Here is a 14,801-nt window from a genome sequence, read left to right as displayed (position 1 = left end):
CTTGGGCTGTGAAAATGACTTCCGTGAGTTTCTCTCTCCAGGTAAGCCGAAGAACAAAGGTGTACTGAAACAAATCGTATCTGTCCCTTTAACGAACTCGTCCATGAACACTCATGTGCCAGCAGTCAGCGGTAGCAGGCGTGTTTCTCTGGCTCCCCACGCTGTTTCTATTGTTGTAGCCATCCTGTTCTCTCTCCACTCCCGACGCTCTACCTCTTTAATCTGCATGCAGTCTGTTTTAACAATGGCTGTCAGTGTGTGTTCGTCTGTCTGAAAGAGACAGAGTGAGAATTCATGGTTGATTTTTCTGTATGTTTATGTTTGTGTCTCTGAAAAGGAAAACAGTGACAATTTTTTGTGTGTGTAGGTGTGTGTGTGTGTGTGTGTTCTCCTATGTGTTAATCTGTTTGTTTGTCCCTCTCATATCTCTGTAGTTGGCCGTTGCTGGATTGGGATGGTAACAAAAAAAAAAAAAAGAAAAGAAAAACACCCACCACCTTTTTCATTTCCCATGTCTGCGCCTGGAACTCTGAGCTCTGAGGCGGAGGTTTAACTGACGCCTGACTTTGTAGTCACACCCCCCCCCTCCTCCCCCCTCACCCCCCCCCCCTCCCCCCTCCACCCACCCACCCCCACCCGCTCTCCATTCTCCCATGATCCCATCTGAGACTGCAGCTTGCTTTCTGCCACTTAAGAGGTTAAAAACCCACACCGTCTGGGTGCCGCCTGCCGCACGCCTGAAGATACCAAAGCCAGGCTGCACGCTCAGCCTGCCTGTTGTCATGGCAACATCATCGCTCATCGCCACAGCCTGTTTTCATTGAGAGCCGTCCGGTCCGTGAAACCGATTGATTTCAGGGACCTGCTCGACCGTGAACCTTTTGCTCAGTAACCCCTCACATGCTAGCTTGTTACTTTTGAGGCGAACGACAGGGATGCAAAAAAAAAAAAAAAAAGGTGTTGGAGCGTTACTAACACACCCGATCCTTGTGTGCATGTCTCTTTAACTGCCTCTTTATCGTCGTCAAAGGTGATACCTGGTGCAGCTGATACGCTGTGGTATCTGTGTGTGCTTTGTGTCACAGTCCCTTTCCCTCCCGGAGCTACAGGTGTGCGAGCGCCCGCCCGTCTCGCCGCTCGCCCCTGTCGAGTCACGTTGCATAGCGTCCGAGGTTGCGGGAAGGCCAGGAGACGCCGCCGATCTACTGGAAACAGACGGCGAGGCCTCGCTGAGTAAATAGGCTCTGACGTGTAAACAGCAGCAGACCTGATGGTGGGTAGGAGAGCAGGGCAAATGGCTGCCCGAGCGTGGGTGGTGACGGCACGCCGCTGGGCATGTTTGTAGCCACTGCCAGTCACATTAATCTGCCCCGTCAATCACGATCCTACGCTTCTTCGGCGGACTGTAATAGCTCGGCGTGCAAGAGCAGCGTGGAAGGCTGCGGCCATATTGTTTTAGGGAAGAGGGAGGAACAGTGAGGCTTCAACGTTAACAGCTGTGTGTCTGTTAAAGTGGTAGATCTGTGTGTTTTTAAATTCTGGTGGCATCTTTAGTGCTAACTGGTCGTTGCTGTGTGTTTTTGCACTACATTTCCCAGAGATCACCTGTCAATCAAACAGTGTGTGGGCGGAGCTTGGATTTTCTGTTGATGTAGTTTGAGTTTCTCTTTTCTTTGTCTGTTCAGCCCATGGTGGCTATCGCTGCTCATGCTAACTACCCAGTTCTTCTTCTTCTGTTTTATTCCAAACAAACCGGAAAAAAAAAATTTCCCAGGAAAGAGCTAGCAGACACCGGCTGTTTAGAACAGACAATGGAAAAGCTTTATGTTGAAATCACTGTTGTGTTAGAGCAACTAGCGATCGACAGCAGCAAAACAGACATTTATTTAGATGAAAATGTGGCGGATTATCACTTTAACTGTCCCGTGTTGGAACATTAACGCCGTTTTCCAGACAAAGACCATAAAGTGCGTGCGCGTCTTTGTGAGCACGAGGAAGAGTCAGGGAGAGAGAAACTTGTTGGATAGTTAATGAGGCGGAGTCGCTCTGTATGCATGACTGGACCCCGTGCTTCACAGCTGCATGCTATATAAGGTATCCCATCAGGCCGTGCTCTCTCTCTCTCTCTCTCTCTCTCTCTGTCTGTCTTTCTGTCGGTCTCTCCCCCCCACACACACACTGTCCATTGAGATAAGAAAACGCTCTCTCTCTCTTTCTTGTAAGGCGACTTTTAAAATTATTATGCAGTCGATTAAAGTATGGGATTACCCTGAGACCCCAAACTGGGTCTAAATCACTGTGTGACCGATGCGTCGCCATTTTGAATCTTTGCAACAGTCGTATAATATTCATAGGACAGGTAGGAATCTGTCCTAACACGACTATGATGCACCTCGGGATGTTTTATAACATTTACCTGATAGTTATGGGACCTTCTTGAATTTTTTACAATATCTGCAGTTCACTTACCGTTTCCTCTTTAACTTCCACCGCTTTCAGGATGTTTCCCGCTTTTCAAGCATAGAAAATAGAAAGTGTCTATTTTGTCCCCCTTTAGCCAAATTTAGCCCAAGTCCTCCAAATAGACTCGCCCCCCCTTCCATCTCTCTCTCTCTCTCTCTCTCTCTCTCTTCTTCTCTGTCTCTCTCATGAATACCTAATGCCTGAGGCCAAACTGTGTTTATTTCAGTTCAATTATAAATACAGCAAAGACCAGGAGCGAGGCAGAAAGGATACAGTGTAAGGATGACGTCATGACATCTTGAAGAATGGCAGAGCGGTGGATTGTGGGTAACCATTGCTATGGAAATCTCCTCGTCCTTGATTGACTAGCGAGAACATATTTCTTTTGCTCATTGTGTGAGGAAAGCGGTTTCTCTTCCTCGGGTTTCTGTAAGTCCTGGATGGTTTTGGACGCCAATCGGCATGATATGCATTTGAGTGTGAATGAAGCATTTTGAAGCATGAGATAAAAAAAAAAAAAAAAAGTGCATGTGTGACTTTCCTCTTTGCCTCGTTTTTTGGGGGGTTTCTAGAGGTGCGAGGGGTTGAATTCAGCAGAACATCTGGGATGGTAGGTGTTAACCCGACAGTACAACCTGCTCCCAGCCGCCTCTTCCCTCCAGCATCCTCGGCTAGGTTTCCACATCATTATTCACTTTCAAAAAAAAAAATAGCACAAGGGTTAGTTACATCAGATCCTGTGGAGTGGTAAGTGTAAAATGTCTGCATGGAGTAAAAATATGAGAGAGAGAGTTCTTGAAATTTGTGGCAATCACCTCAAAATAGAAGACATGGTGGGCGGCTGTTCACAAAATGCATATGAGTCAATGTTAGCTAAATTGGATGAGCTTTATTGCTCAATTTGCAAACAGAAAATCGGTGTCACCGTGACTGGAGGCTGAGCAGAGCTGCTGGAACCGGATCGGACCTGAGAGGAGGAGACCGGTGTGTCAGCTCCTGTTCCTTTTGAAGTCCGTCTCACCCCTCCAAAAAATACCGGATTATACAGCAGATGTAGACGCTGCTCCCGAGCCGGGGCCCGCGCTTATAATGAAGAGATATGTGTCACGCGTTTACGGATGATAAAGGTGCGCTCCTCTCGTCTCCCCGCGCCGCCCGGCTGGCCCGGCGGGAGGGGCCCGGGCCAGCGCGGGCTCGAGCCGAGATGCCATTTGTCTGGGGCTGAACGCTGAATAATTGATGCTCAGCTATTCACTCTAAAAGATTGAGCGCATCCCAAGGACAATGGATTTACTGAAAGTCCTTTTCTCTGGCAGCGTTTGCTCAACCCCGAGGCTCGCGCATTAAAAGGTAATTAATAAATCAGACGTCGAGGCCGATTTGTGTTCCTCAAGTCTGCGGCCCGGGCTGTGAGACGGAAGACTGAGTCGCCGCGAGCTCTGATTCACAGGGAGAAGGTTAATAATAATAATAATAATAATAATAATAATGATAATAAACTTTATTTGTATAGCACCTTTCATACAAGAAATGCAGCTCAAAGTGCTTTACAACAGAGAAATTACATGCACCAAGTGCTTCACATAAAATTTGATAATGATAGTGAGAATAAGATAAAGAGGAGAATAGAATACATAAAATGCATCTTCACATGAAAATAGACATAGAATGAGCATAACATAAGATGGAAAGGTTACGTTTATTCTTAAGGTACATTCATGCGTATCGCTGCTGTCCTGTGAAAACCTCATAACAGTTTTTGGTGATTCTCATGTTTTCACTTCAGTTGAGCGATTTCTTTCAAAACCCCAGTGGATAATATCGGAAATTCTTTGTCATCAAGCTAAAAACCAAGGCTGTTTTTCTTTAATTTTCTGAAAAACAGACATTTTGGAGATGTCAAAGCGGTCCTAATTTTTGATTTTATCGTATCCTGGTTGTTAAACGTTGTGCATACTGTATGTTTTGGATGTATATTGTGTTTCAGTGGGACCCCAGGAGGAATAGCTGCCACTCTTGTGTACAGCTAATCCCTATTAATAAACAAGTAAACAAATACACTCTTAAGAAGGATGTGTCATTTTAACACATCTGTGTGTCTTCTTTGGGACTGCACACACTTGTGTTACTTTTCAACACAAGATATGTTAATAACGGCACGTTGTGTTACAATGTATTGTCATTAACATATGTTGTGTTGAAAAGTAACACAAGTGTGTATCTAAGAGTGTGCAAGGTTTTCACCCAGTGACAATATGTTCTTTTTGTTGTTAGCACAAAAAAACACACAAGAGATGAGTGTACAATACAAAAGTCATCACCAATTTTTTTATCCCTTCCCACCCCAGCTGACCTCAGAGAAACACACAAAATAAAGTTAAATTACCAAAGAAAAAAGGATAAATCGATAAATATAAGAAATGACGTTCGTACTTAAATTAAAAATACTCCTTTCCCTCTGCCTCCTCTGCCCAAGGTTTATATGCTTGTCACTTAGCAACAGAAGACGATGCAGTCTGATGCGCTGTGCAGCCTGCTAGAGTTTCTTTTCTTTAAACCATCACACACAAAAGAAAGTAAGTATTGAAGAAACTCTCCTCTGCCGCCTCTATTAGCTCAGATTTGTTAGGAATTCACCCGTAAGCCTTCCCGACTTCATCGGCAAAGGTCAGAAGCCGTTTCCAGAGAGGTGTTTATGTTCAGCGCCGTCTCACTCCTCTGCCACGCCGTCACATTCGCAGCGCGCTCGGCTCTCGGGTGACAGCGGGCGACTCGACCTCCTTCCTCCTGGTCATCTCGCGCCGCGCCTCGGTTCCCATTCCCGATCCCTAATAAACCGCGGAGGGGAGACTTTATTTTCCAGACGGCGGCGAGGGGGTCAGGCGGCAAAACTGAAAATGTCACGGTGGCGGTGGCGGCGGCGGCGGCGAGGCGACAGGGGCGTCGTGTGCGGCGAAAACAGAGTTGTCGCCTCACATCGCGGTGACTCATGTCCGACCCCGTCTGTCTGACAGCTCCGCTCGCCGCCGAAGCTGTAAAATGTACAAAAGCCGATTCTGTTTTGTCTTGTTTTTTCTCTCTCGCCACGAAGCGAAGCGTCTGAAACCGACTGGACGTTGCCGTTTTTCTTTTTCCGGGTAACTTCTGTCTGATGCTAATTGCGAGGCCGGTCGCCCTCGCCGGCTTTCAACTCTGCCCACTGATCATTTACACCGGCTCAAAGAGCGGCGGGTTTAAAGAGGGACCCGCTGGTTAATGCAGCCGTGTCTGAGCTAGCAGGGCTCAATTAGAGGAGATGTGGTGCCAATTCACACTGAAAACAGACCGGGAGAGAGAGAGGGAGAGAGAGAGAGAGAGAGAGGGAGAGAGAGAGGGAGAAGGAGGGAGAGAGAGGGAGAGAGAGAGAGGGAGAGAGAGAGAGGGAGAGAGAGAGGGAGAGGGAGAGAGAGAGGGAGAGAGAGAGAGAGAGAGGGAGACAGAGAGAGAGGGAGACAGAGAGTGTGAGAGAGACAGAGAGAGTGTGAGAGAGACAGAGAGAGTGAGACAGAGAGAGTGTGAGAGAGACAGAGAGAGACAGAGAGTGAGAGAGAGTGAGAGAGAGACAGAGAGTGAGAGAGAGAGACAGAGAGTGAGAGAGAGTGAGACAGAGAGAGACAGAAAGAGACAGAGAGTGAGAGAGAGACAGAGAGTGAGACAGAGAGAGAGGGAGAGAGAGGGAGGGAGAGAGAGAGAGAGAGGGAGAGAGACAGAGAGAGAGAGGGAGACAGAGAGAGTGTGAGAGAGACAGAGAGAGTGTGAGAGAGACAGAGAGAGTGAGACAGAGAGAGTGTGAGAGAGACAGAGAGAGACAGAGTGAGAGAGTGAGAGAGAGAGACAGAGAGTGAGAGAGAGAGAGAGAGAGAGAGTGAGAGAGAGTTAGACAGAGAGAGACAGAGAGAGACAGAGAGTGAGAGAGAGAGAGACAGAGAGAGAGAGTGAGACAGAGAGAGACAGAGAGAGTGAGACAGAGTGTGAGAGAGACAGAGAGAGAGAGTGAGACACAGAGAGAGAGTGAGACAGAGTGTGAGAGAGACAGAGAGAGAGAGTGAGACAGAGAGAGACAGAGAGAGACACAGAGAGAGAGTGAGACAGAGAGACAGAGAGAGTGAGACAGTGTGAGAGAGAAAGAGAGTGAGACAGAGAGAGACAGAGAGAGTGAGACAGAGTGAGACAGAGAGAGTGTGAGAGAGACAGAGGGAGAGAGTGAGACAGAGCGACACAGAGAGAGAGTGAGACAGAGTGTGAGAGAGACAGAGAGAGGGAGAGAGAGACAGTTCAAGTTGTATAAAACAGAAAGAATATTTTTCACATGATGCTATGTCATTACAGAAACTAGATCTCATGTCTTCTTATTGATCTCCAGCCTTCATGAGGAATTACACAAGTGCATCAGTCAGCTCAAGAGAAGTTTGATGTTTCATGCTTCTAGTCAAGATCGCTTTATTCAAGTCCAAGTTGAATCAAAGTTGAATTAATTCAAGTTCAATCAAGACCGGGTCCAAAGGGGGTCGAGACCAAAGTCAAAGTCGAGACCAGAGCAAATCGAGTTCTTTTCAAGACCAAAACAGGCAAGAACATACATGGCTTTCCAAATGCAAAATTAATGATTACAGAGTTTCTTAAGGATCCAGATGTAGATCTATCTGCAGGAGCTCTGCTGTACGGAAGCCCGTTGAGGACATACAGTATGTTCATCCATTTTATTAACACAGTTTTCCCGTGATAACAAGTTGGTTTTCTTTGTTTTCTTGAGATATCGATGTCATCATCTCGAGAAAACACATTTTGATTTCCCGAGATAATGAGAAAATTAACTCAAGATCTCGGGATAACAAAAAATGTTTTTGATTTATCGTCGTTGAGTTATCTTTGATAGTGACTTTTTGATCAGGTATTTTTCACATTGATTGTATAATTAATTGAACTGTATGCATGTATGTATTTAAGTGTCACTTCCGCTTGGAGCAACACAACGCTGATGATGGCTTATTGCTGAAACGCGTCCGTCGTTTGTGCTCTATAGCTGCCCATTCAAATATGATATAAGGACATTAAGAGTGCTGGCTTTTCTTTCTTCAAACAGAAAATGTTTTCCCATGATAATGACGAATTTGCCTTTCTTTTTTTTAATCTCTTTATTCGAGAACATTACTAAGGTACATACAGATTCAAACAGAAGACCATATTTGACTTGTGATGCTCCATTTTGCTTTTATATAAAAACAAAAGTACAGCAAAAAGAAAAGCAACAACCTGAATTTTCCATTTCAAGAAAATTTTTCTGGTTATCTCAGGATGATCTCACAAAATGTGATAACGACATAAATAACTCAATATCTTGAGAAAAAGAAAAGTAAGTCGTTATCACGGGAAAATGTATGACTATATGTCCTCAATGGGCTTCCGTACAACTGTACCCTTCAGCTTGTGGACCATTACATACAGCTGTAATCCCTTAAAGTGTTTGTAGCGCTGGGAAGAAAACAGACAACAGTGGAGAAAAACGGATCAGAAAATGTTTCGAGTGGCGGGAAAAAGTCGAGTCAAAACCCAAGTCCACGACACAGACTCTAGTGCTCCGGTCCTGCCTCCGTGCCAGACGTTAATTGTTCATAAAGTTACGGCGCCTGCTTGGTACCTGTCAGAGGTCTCTCTCTCCGCTGATGATGACTTATGGTAATGCAGCCTCTGCCAGCCTGGTATCGACTGCAGCCGGTAACACGAAACCTCCCAGGAGGTCGACGGTTGGAAAGAAAAAGTTAATTGTACGCGGGGTCAGTGAGCGGCCGCCGCCCTCCGCCACACACTGACTATCAATCACAGACAGAAAACACACACTGACGGTCCGACATGAAGAAGAAGAGCCGTGGAACAAAACATCAGAGTCGACTGTTTCTTTTGAAGGGTTTGGAAAGAGCAGAGAATATCCTACAGACGAGGAAATCTCTAATTATACTGTTTCACATATTAAGGATTTATCTGTTAATCATTCAGAGTGGCTTACAATGAGTGCAACTGTAGAAATAACCTTAAATTCCTAAATCGCCAAAAAAAAATACAAGTAACCGATCGGAGCTGCAGTGCCTGGACAAAATTCCTGTAACCGCAAAATGGACGTGAGAGAGAAGTGATAGGAAAATGAATAAAGTAAAAGTTAAAGAGAGAGGAAGAAAGGATTTTTTTAGATCAAAGAGGAGTGAAGAGGAGAGGGGATTTGATTAAAATACACATTAACCGTTGCAAAGTGGAAATAACGTTTCAAATGTAGAGATAAACTTGGATATAGGCAACACTACCAGTCAAAAGTTTGGACACACTACATTTTGCTTTATTTTTACTATTTCCCACATTTGAGAATAACAGTAAAGGCATCAAAACTGTGAAATAACACAAATGAAATTATGCAGCGACCAAAAAAAGTGTTAAATCAAAACTATCTTATATTTTAGATTCTCTAAAGTAGCCGCCCTTTGCCTTGATGGAAAGGCAAAGGCTTTGGAAAGAAATTCACACATAGGATCAACTTCACTGTTTATATTTGTCTAAGAAACTAATTTCAAAGCATTTAAGCAGAAGCCTTTAGACCAGAATGACTTTAAGAGAATGAAAAACAGAGTACATTCAATCAGGTGGGTCCAGACTTTAGCCTGGCAGTGTGTGTGTAGGTGAGGAGAGTTCTTCTGCTCTCAGAGAAACAGCAGATTCAGTTTCCTCTGCGGCTGAACCTCTGACAAACTGCGAGCCTCCGACGGTCGAGTCCGCTCCGCCGCTCTTTTCCTCGTGGGACTCGCAGCTTGTTTGATTCGAGGCGGGGAACGTTGTCGGGTCGACTTCGCGCTCCGCCGACCGGCCGATCCTCCGCTCCCTCCACACTCCCTCCTGCTCCGAAGTGCAGCTGGGAGGAGAGTCGGGAGGCAGATTCTGCTGCAGCTTCGTTTGTGTCAAGGGTTTCAATCCAACATGCTGTATATCTATTTTAGGAAAAATCTTATTACCTAAAAGATCCGCTTAAATGTCACCACTTTGTAAGCAAGGGACTTAAAGGGTAACTTTTCAACCTGGACCCTATTTTCTCATCTTTTTGTGTCTAAGTGACTAAAGGGGACAACAGTTTTTGAAATTGGTCCAGTATTGAGCGAGATCGCTTCAGGCCGGGCTGCAATGTAATCCGACGGGGCAAATCACACCGTCAATGTACGTCCAATAAAAGTTCTTGTTTTTGCCACTGACAGGCTCAGATTGTTATTATAACTGTCTGACAACATTATGGAAAGGACCCTACAGAGAAATGAAACGTTTTTCTTTACCTTTCGCTTGATCCGGTCTGTGTGTAATCAAGTCTCGCTCAAGTCTCGCGAGAGTTGAGTTGTTGCAGGAAGTTACACACAGTCCCCTTTAGTCACTTAGACACATAAAGATGGGAAAATAGGGTCCAGGTTGAAAAATACTGAAGTTACCCTTTAAAGTGAAAATTTGGGCTATATTTGTCAGTTTTTAGATATTATTTTGCTACTATGACCGCTTACTGTAGCTTCATAAAATACACAAAACAATAATCAGAAGCAACTAGAAATAGGTCATTTATACGTTTTTATACCAGCTGTGTCGAGCTTATCGAGCACAACATTAGATAAAGAAAACGTATCCATTTTCTCAAAATGACATGTTCCCTGCATGCAAACCACTTTTCTGTGCCTCTGTTTGACATGCAGCTTCTTAAGAAAAATATCTGGATGAAAAGGAATATTTTTCTTATTCACCTGTGGTGCCTCGCCCGCATGATAGTTGCTATGTTATTTTTGAGTCGACAATAATATAAGGGGTTTCACTTTTTTTCAGAATGGTGGATATCCCAATGTGGAATAAAACTCTTCCTATTGAGAAGTTACTATAAGCACTAGGGATGGGACAGTACATCGAAATTCAATATATCGCAATATAAAAATGTGACAATACATATCTAATCTATATGCAGGAACACGGCATATAGATAAGAGTTTGTTTAGCCTTCTTCACATGAGGATCAGGGCCGACACTGTGTGTTGAACACCTGAATAAAGAATATACCTCAGATATATTTTTTATAAATGCGTGACATGGTTCAGTATTAGTCAAAACAAAGCTCAGATACAAGGCTGCAGGACAGACTTGCCCTTGTTTATGTGCAGACTGGAAAAATACAACTTTTTAGGCAAAATAGTTCAAGGATCCTATTCAAAAATCTATATAACTATTTTGAAAAGAAAATATAACTTACCTGCTCAGTATTTAAAAGCCCTAGATGACAGTAGCAGCTAAAACATACGCATTTTTGTAAGTAAAAAGCTCAAGATAACTATTTGACGAGTTTGTTTGCAAAAATACATAACTCCATTTGTATTCATTTCTATAAATCAGGGTTTTTTCCCCACATAATATCAATCAAACAATCAAACTAGTAATGCATTGTCAATAGGCGATATCGGCTTTTGCGACAAAACGGATTTCGTATTCAGAGAGAAGCATTACATACAACAGTCAGTTAATTTGTATTTCAGGAATGGTGTTTATCTGTTTTTGCAAAATGAACTCTTCATTTATTTCATTAATATTTAATAGGGAGTTTTGCTTTCATGCTAGAAATCATTTTCTAAGGTTTGGTGTCACATCTTTCAGACGGTGGCTATCTCACTCTGGGGCAACACTTTTCAGATTTTGGGTTTTTTTGAATCGACTCCACAGGCCGAGTGAACTGAAAGCGAACTGACCCCGACCCTGAAGGCTACAATCCTCGTCTGTCTGGGTTTTCCTCCTGCGGTTCGCTGATCCCGACCTGGCAGAACCGATCCTATTAGTAATTCTCTACTGGATTCAGGCTCCTTGGGCACCCAAAGGGACCCTCCTCCCCCCCCCCTCTCTTCCCCCCCTCCTCCTCTCCTTTTCCAGCAGGCAGGCGGGCGGGCAGACAGGAGGATGTTCACGCCTGGGTGCGTTCGGCTCCTCAGTGTGAACCATGAGGGGTTTGCTGGGATAAAGATAGAGTCCCGTCTCTGAAGCAGCAGGTTAAAGGAGCTGCGCCTGGGGAGGCTGCTCCGCTCTGACTGTATTTATTTCTGCGACGGCTCACTCTGTTCCTAAAATGCGGTGAGGGGAACGACTAAAATGTGCCTCAAACGGACTAGGGGAACGACTAAAATGTGCCTCAAACGGACTAGGGGAACGGCTAAAATGTGCCTCAGACGGACTAGGGGAACGGCTAAAATGTGCCTCAAACGGACTAGGTGAACGGCTAAAATGTGCCTCGAACGGACTAGGGGAACGGCTAAAATGTGCCTCAAACGGACTAGGGGAAGGGCTAAAATGTGCCTCGAACGGACTAGGTGAACGGCTAAAAAGTGCCTCAAACGGACTAGGTGAACGGCTAAAATGTGCCTCGAACGGACTAGGGGAACGGCTAAAATGTGCCTCAAACGGACTAGGGGAACGGCTAAAATGTGCCTCAAACGGACTAGGGGAACGGCTAAAATGTGCCTCAAACGGACTAGGGGAACGGCTAAAATGTGCCTCAAACGGACTAGGGGAACGGCTAAAATGTGCCTCAAACGGACTAGGGGAACGGCTAAAATGTGCCTCAAACGGACTAGGGGAACGGCTAAAATGTGCCTCAAACGGACTAGGGGAACGGCTAAAATGTGCCTCAAACGGACTAAGGGAACGGCTAAAATGTGCCTCAAACGGACTAGGGGAACGGCTAAAATGTGCCTCAAACGGACTAAGGGAACGGCTAAAATGTGCCTCAAACGGACTAAGGGAACGGCTAAAATGTGCCTCAAACGGACTAAGGGAACGGCTAAAATGTGCCTCAAACAGACTAGGGGAACGGCTAAAATGTGCCTCAAACGGACTAAGGGAACGGCTAAAATGTGCCTCAAACGGACTAAGGGAACGGCTAAAATGTGCCTCAAACGGACTAGGGGAACGGCTAAAATGTGCCTCAAACGGACTAGGGGAACGGCTAAAATGTGCCTCAGACGGACTAGGGGAACGGCTAAAATGTGCCTCAAACGGACTAGGGGAACGGCTAAAATGTGAGGTAAATGGCTCACACTTTTATAATAATATTTACTTATATAGCACTTTTCGAAACAAATCTTACAAAGTGCTTCACACAAACAAATCAACAAAAGGTGATAAAAGCAAAGTGAAGATAAAACATAAAATTATGGTCAAGTTCATCAGATAAAATGTCAGATAAAACAAGTTTACATTAAAATAAATAAAATAAATCTGCACTGACTGACAAGTGAAGCCCCACCAAACCCGACCAGGTTTCTACGAGCAAGCAATTTTCTGTGCTGTGCATGCTGGGATAGCTTGCGGTGTGAACCAGGCAGTCAGTGCAGGGAAAGCGGGACAAAAGTTGAATCCAGTGAACTTCCAGTGAGTCTGTTTTTTCCATGTGAGAACCAATCCATTTGGCCAAAGCAGCTTTCCCCCACTTTCTCATTACCAGGAAGTAACGTCAGCTGTCCCATCTTGTCTTCTGAGGACAAATTGATTACAGCGGTGTCGGGAATTCCTGAATTGTTTGACCCCCCTGTCTCTCTACCTGTCCGACACTGACAGGAGGAACGCTCTGCACGGGGTCCGCAGGCTGGTACGATTCATTATTTAGCTGGGAATTTAGCAACAGTTTTTCCTCAATCGATTTGGATTTATTGAAACTTGTTTCTTCAACTGCATGTCCCGGTTTTTAAAAGTTTACACAGCTATCTAACCTATCAAAATATTTGGGTCGGATAAAGTTGATTGACTCCCACTCACTCGCCCAGAAGTGAGTAATTTGAGAGAGTAAATTCATCGACTACAGTAAGGATTCGGCGTCAGGCTGCGTTCACACTGCAGGCCTTCATGCTCACATACGAAATTACTGTGCATATCTGATTTTTTTGGATGACTGTTTATATCTGTTATAGGATGTAATCCATATCTGATACCAAAGTGAACTGAAAGCGATGCCAGTTTGTCCATTGTTGTCCTGCTGCTCAGCCAAGCTGCCATGGCGCCAAAATGATTAAGTATCATTAGTCTGGTGAATGACGTGAGATTTACTTATCGTCATGGCAACGCAGACAAATTCTGATTTGAACGCTGAAATACAAGCTACATGCAGGTTCACGTTATGCATGCCTGCGACTCCATGCAGCTTTTTGCTCTTCACACTGATTACAAAACAGAAAATCAGATCTGAGTCACAGGTGAGGGGGGGGGGGGGGGGGGGGGGGGGGGGGGGGGGAATCTGTGGGTGAGCAAGTAGCGGTTCATGGTCTTGCTCAAGGACGCTGCGACAGGACTCAGGGCCGTGGATGGGACGCGACCTTTCGGTTATGAGCCTCTGTAGCTCCTGTAACTACCCGTGAGACAGGACAGCAACCTGAGAGAGAAAGGTCGGCCCTACACCCCATGAAATAAACTCCATCACGCTGCACCAGGAGGCATAAATATACTTTTCTAACCAATAAAAGCATCCCATTTTGGAACAGTCCCGCCCCTCTGCACCTCTCCCATCAAATAAAACTGCCTTTCTCTCCCTGTATTCCATCGGTTTAGAGTTGTGAATGATCCCTCAGATCCCACAGAAAATACGTCAAATCCAGGAAGTAAAGTCGCTGTTTCATGGGGTCTTTAAGTCAGATAGAGGTGGTGGAAAAAATGTCAGGTATGGATGGACAGGAATACATTGTTGTCATTCAGTATTTAATGATTTTATGATGCATTGAGCGTAAGCTGAGAGTCAATAGAAAATGAACCGACCCGTAGGTTCTGTATGTACGTAACAATCAAATAATAACTTTCCTCTTTCCCAGCTTAGCACACTAATCAATCTCACGCGCCGCTGCAGAAATCAACATCAATTAATGCAGATCAGCAAATCATTTTTGAACACACGTCCTCTGTGGGTTTCAAATTGGACATATCATGCAAATTATCCCGTGATCATTCGGCCCCCGGGCGTCTTTTACCGCGGGAGAAGCTGTGATATTCCCACAGTGACGAGTCTGCGCTGCCGGGAAATTATTTATAATTCACCTGCCCGTGATAGGATGTCACTCACGTTTTTATTCCCGGGAATTCCCATTTCCCCACATTGATCAGTTTTACCCCATAGGTTTATGCATAAATTAATGCGCCATTTGGCTCCCATCTCAGCATCACTCCCATAGGCCGCATTTGAATTCTGCCTTCTGAGGACAAGTTTTCGTTCCTTTATTATTGGAAATTGTACTCTACTAATTCATCCAATTTGTATTGTTTTGAAT

At 44.8% G+C, this 14,801-nt stretch overlaps 1 protein-coding gene across 8 annotated transcripts in view; it reads left to right on the top strand.

The window, feature by feature from the left end:
• Positions 1-14,801, top strand: part of kcnc2 (potassium voltage-gated channel, Shaw-related subfamily, member 2) — an 82,970-nt gene that overhangs the window by 6,736 nt on the left and 61,433 nt on the right. The window lies entirely within an intron of this gene.

The sequence above is a fragment of the Centroberyx gerrardi genome, chromosome 24, assembly GCF_048128805.1.
Source record: "Centroberyx gerrardi isolate f3 chromosome 24, fCenGer3.hap1.cur.20231027, whole genome shotgun sequence".
Taxonomy (NCBI): Eukaryota; Metazoa; Chordata; class Actinopteri; order Beryciformes; family Berycidae; genus Centroberyx; species Centroberyx gerrardi.
The sequence above is the reverse complement of the archived record's forward strand: the minus strand, read 5'-3'. Positions and strand labels throughout refer to the sequence as shown.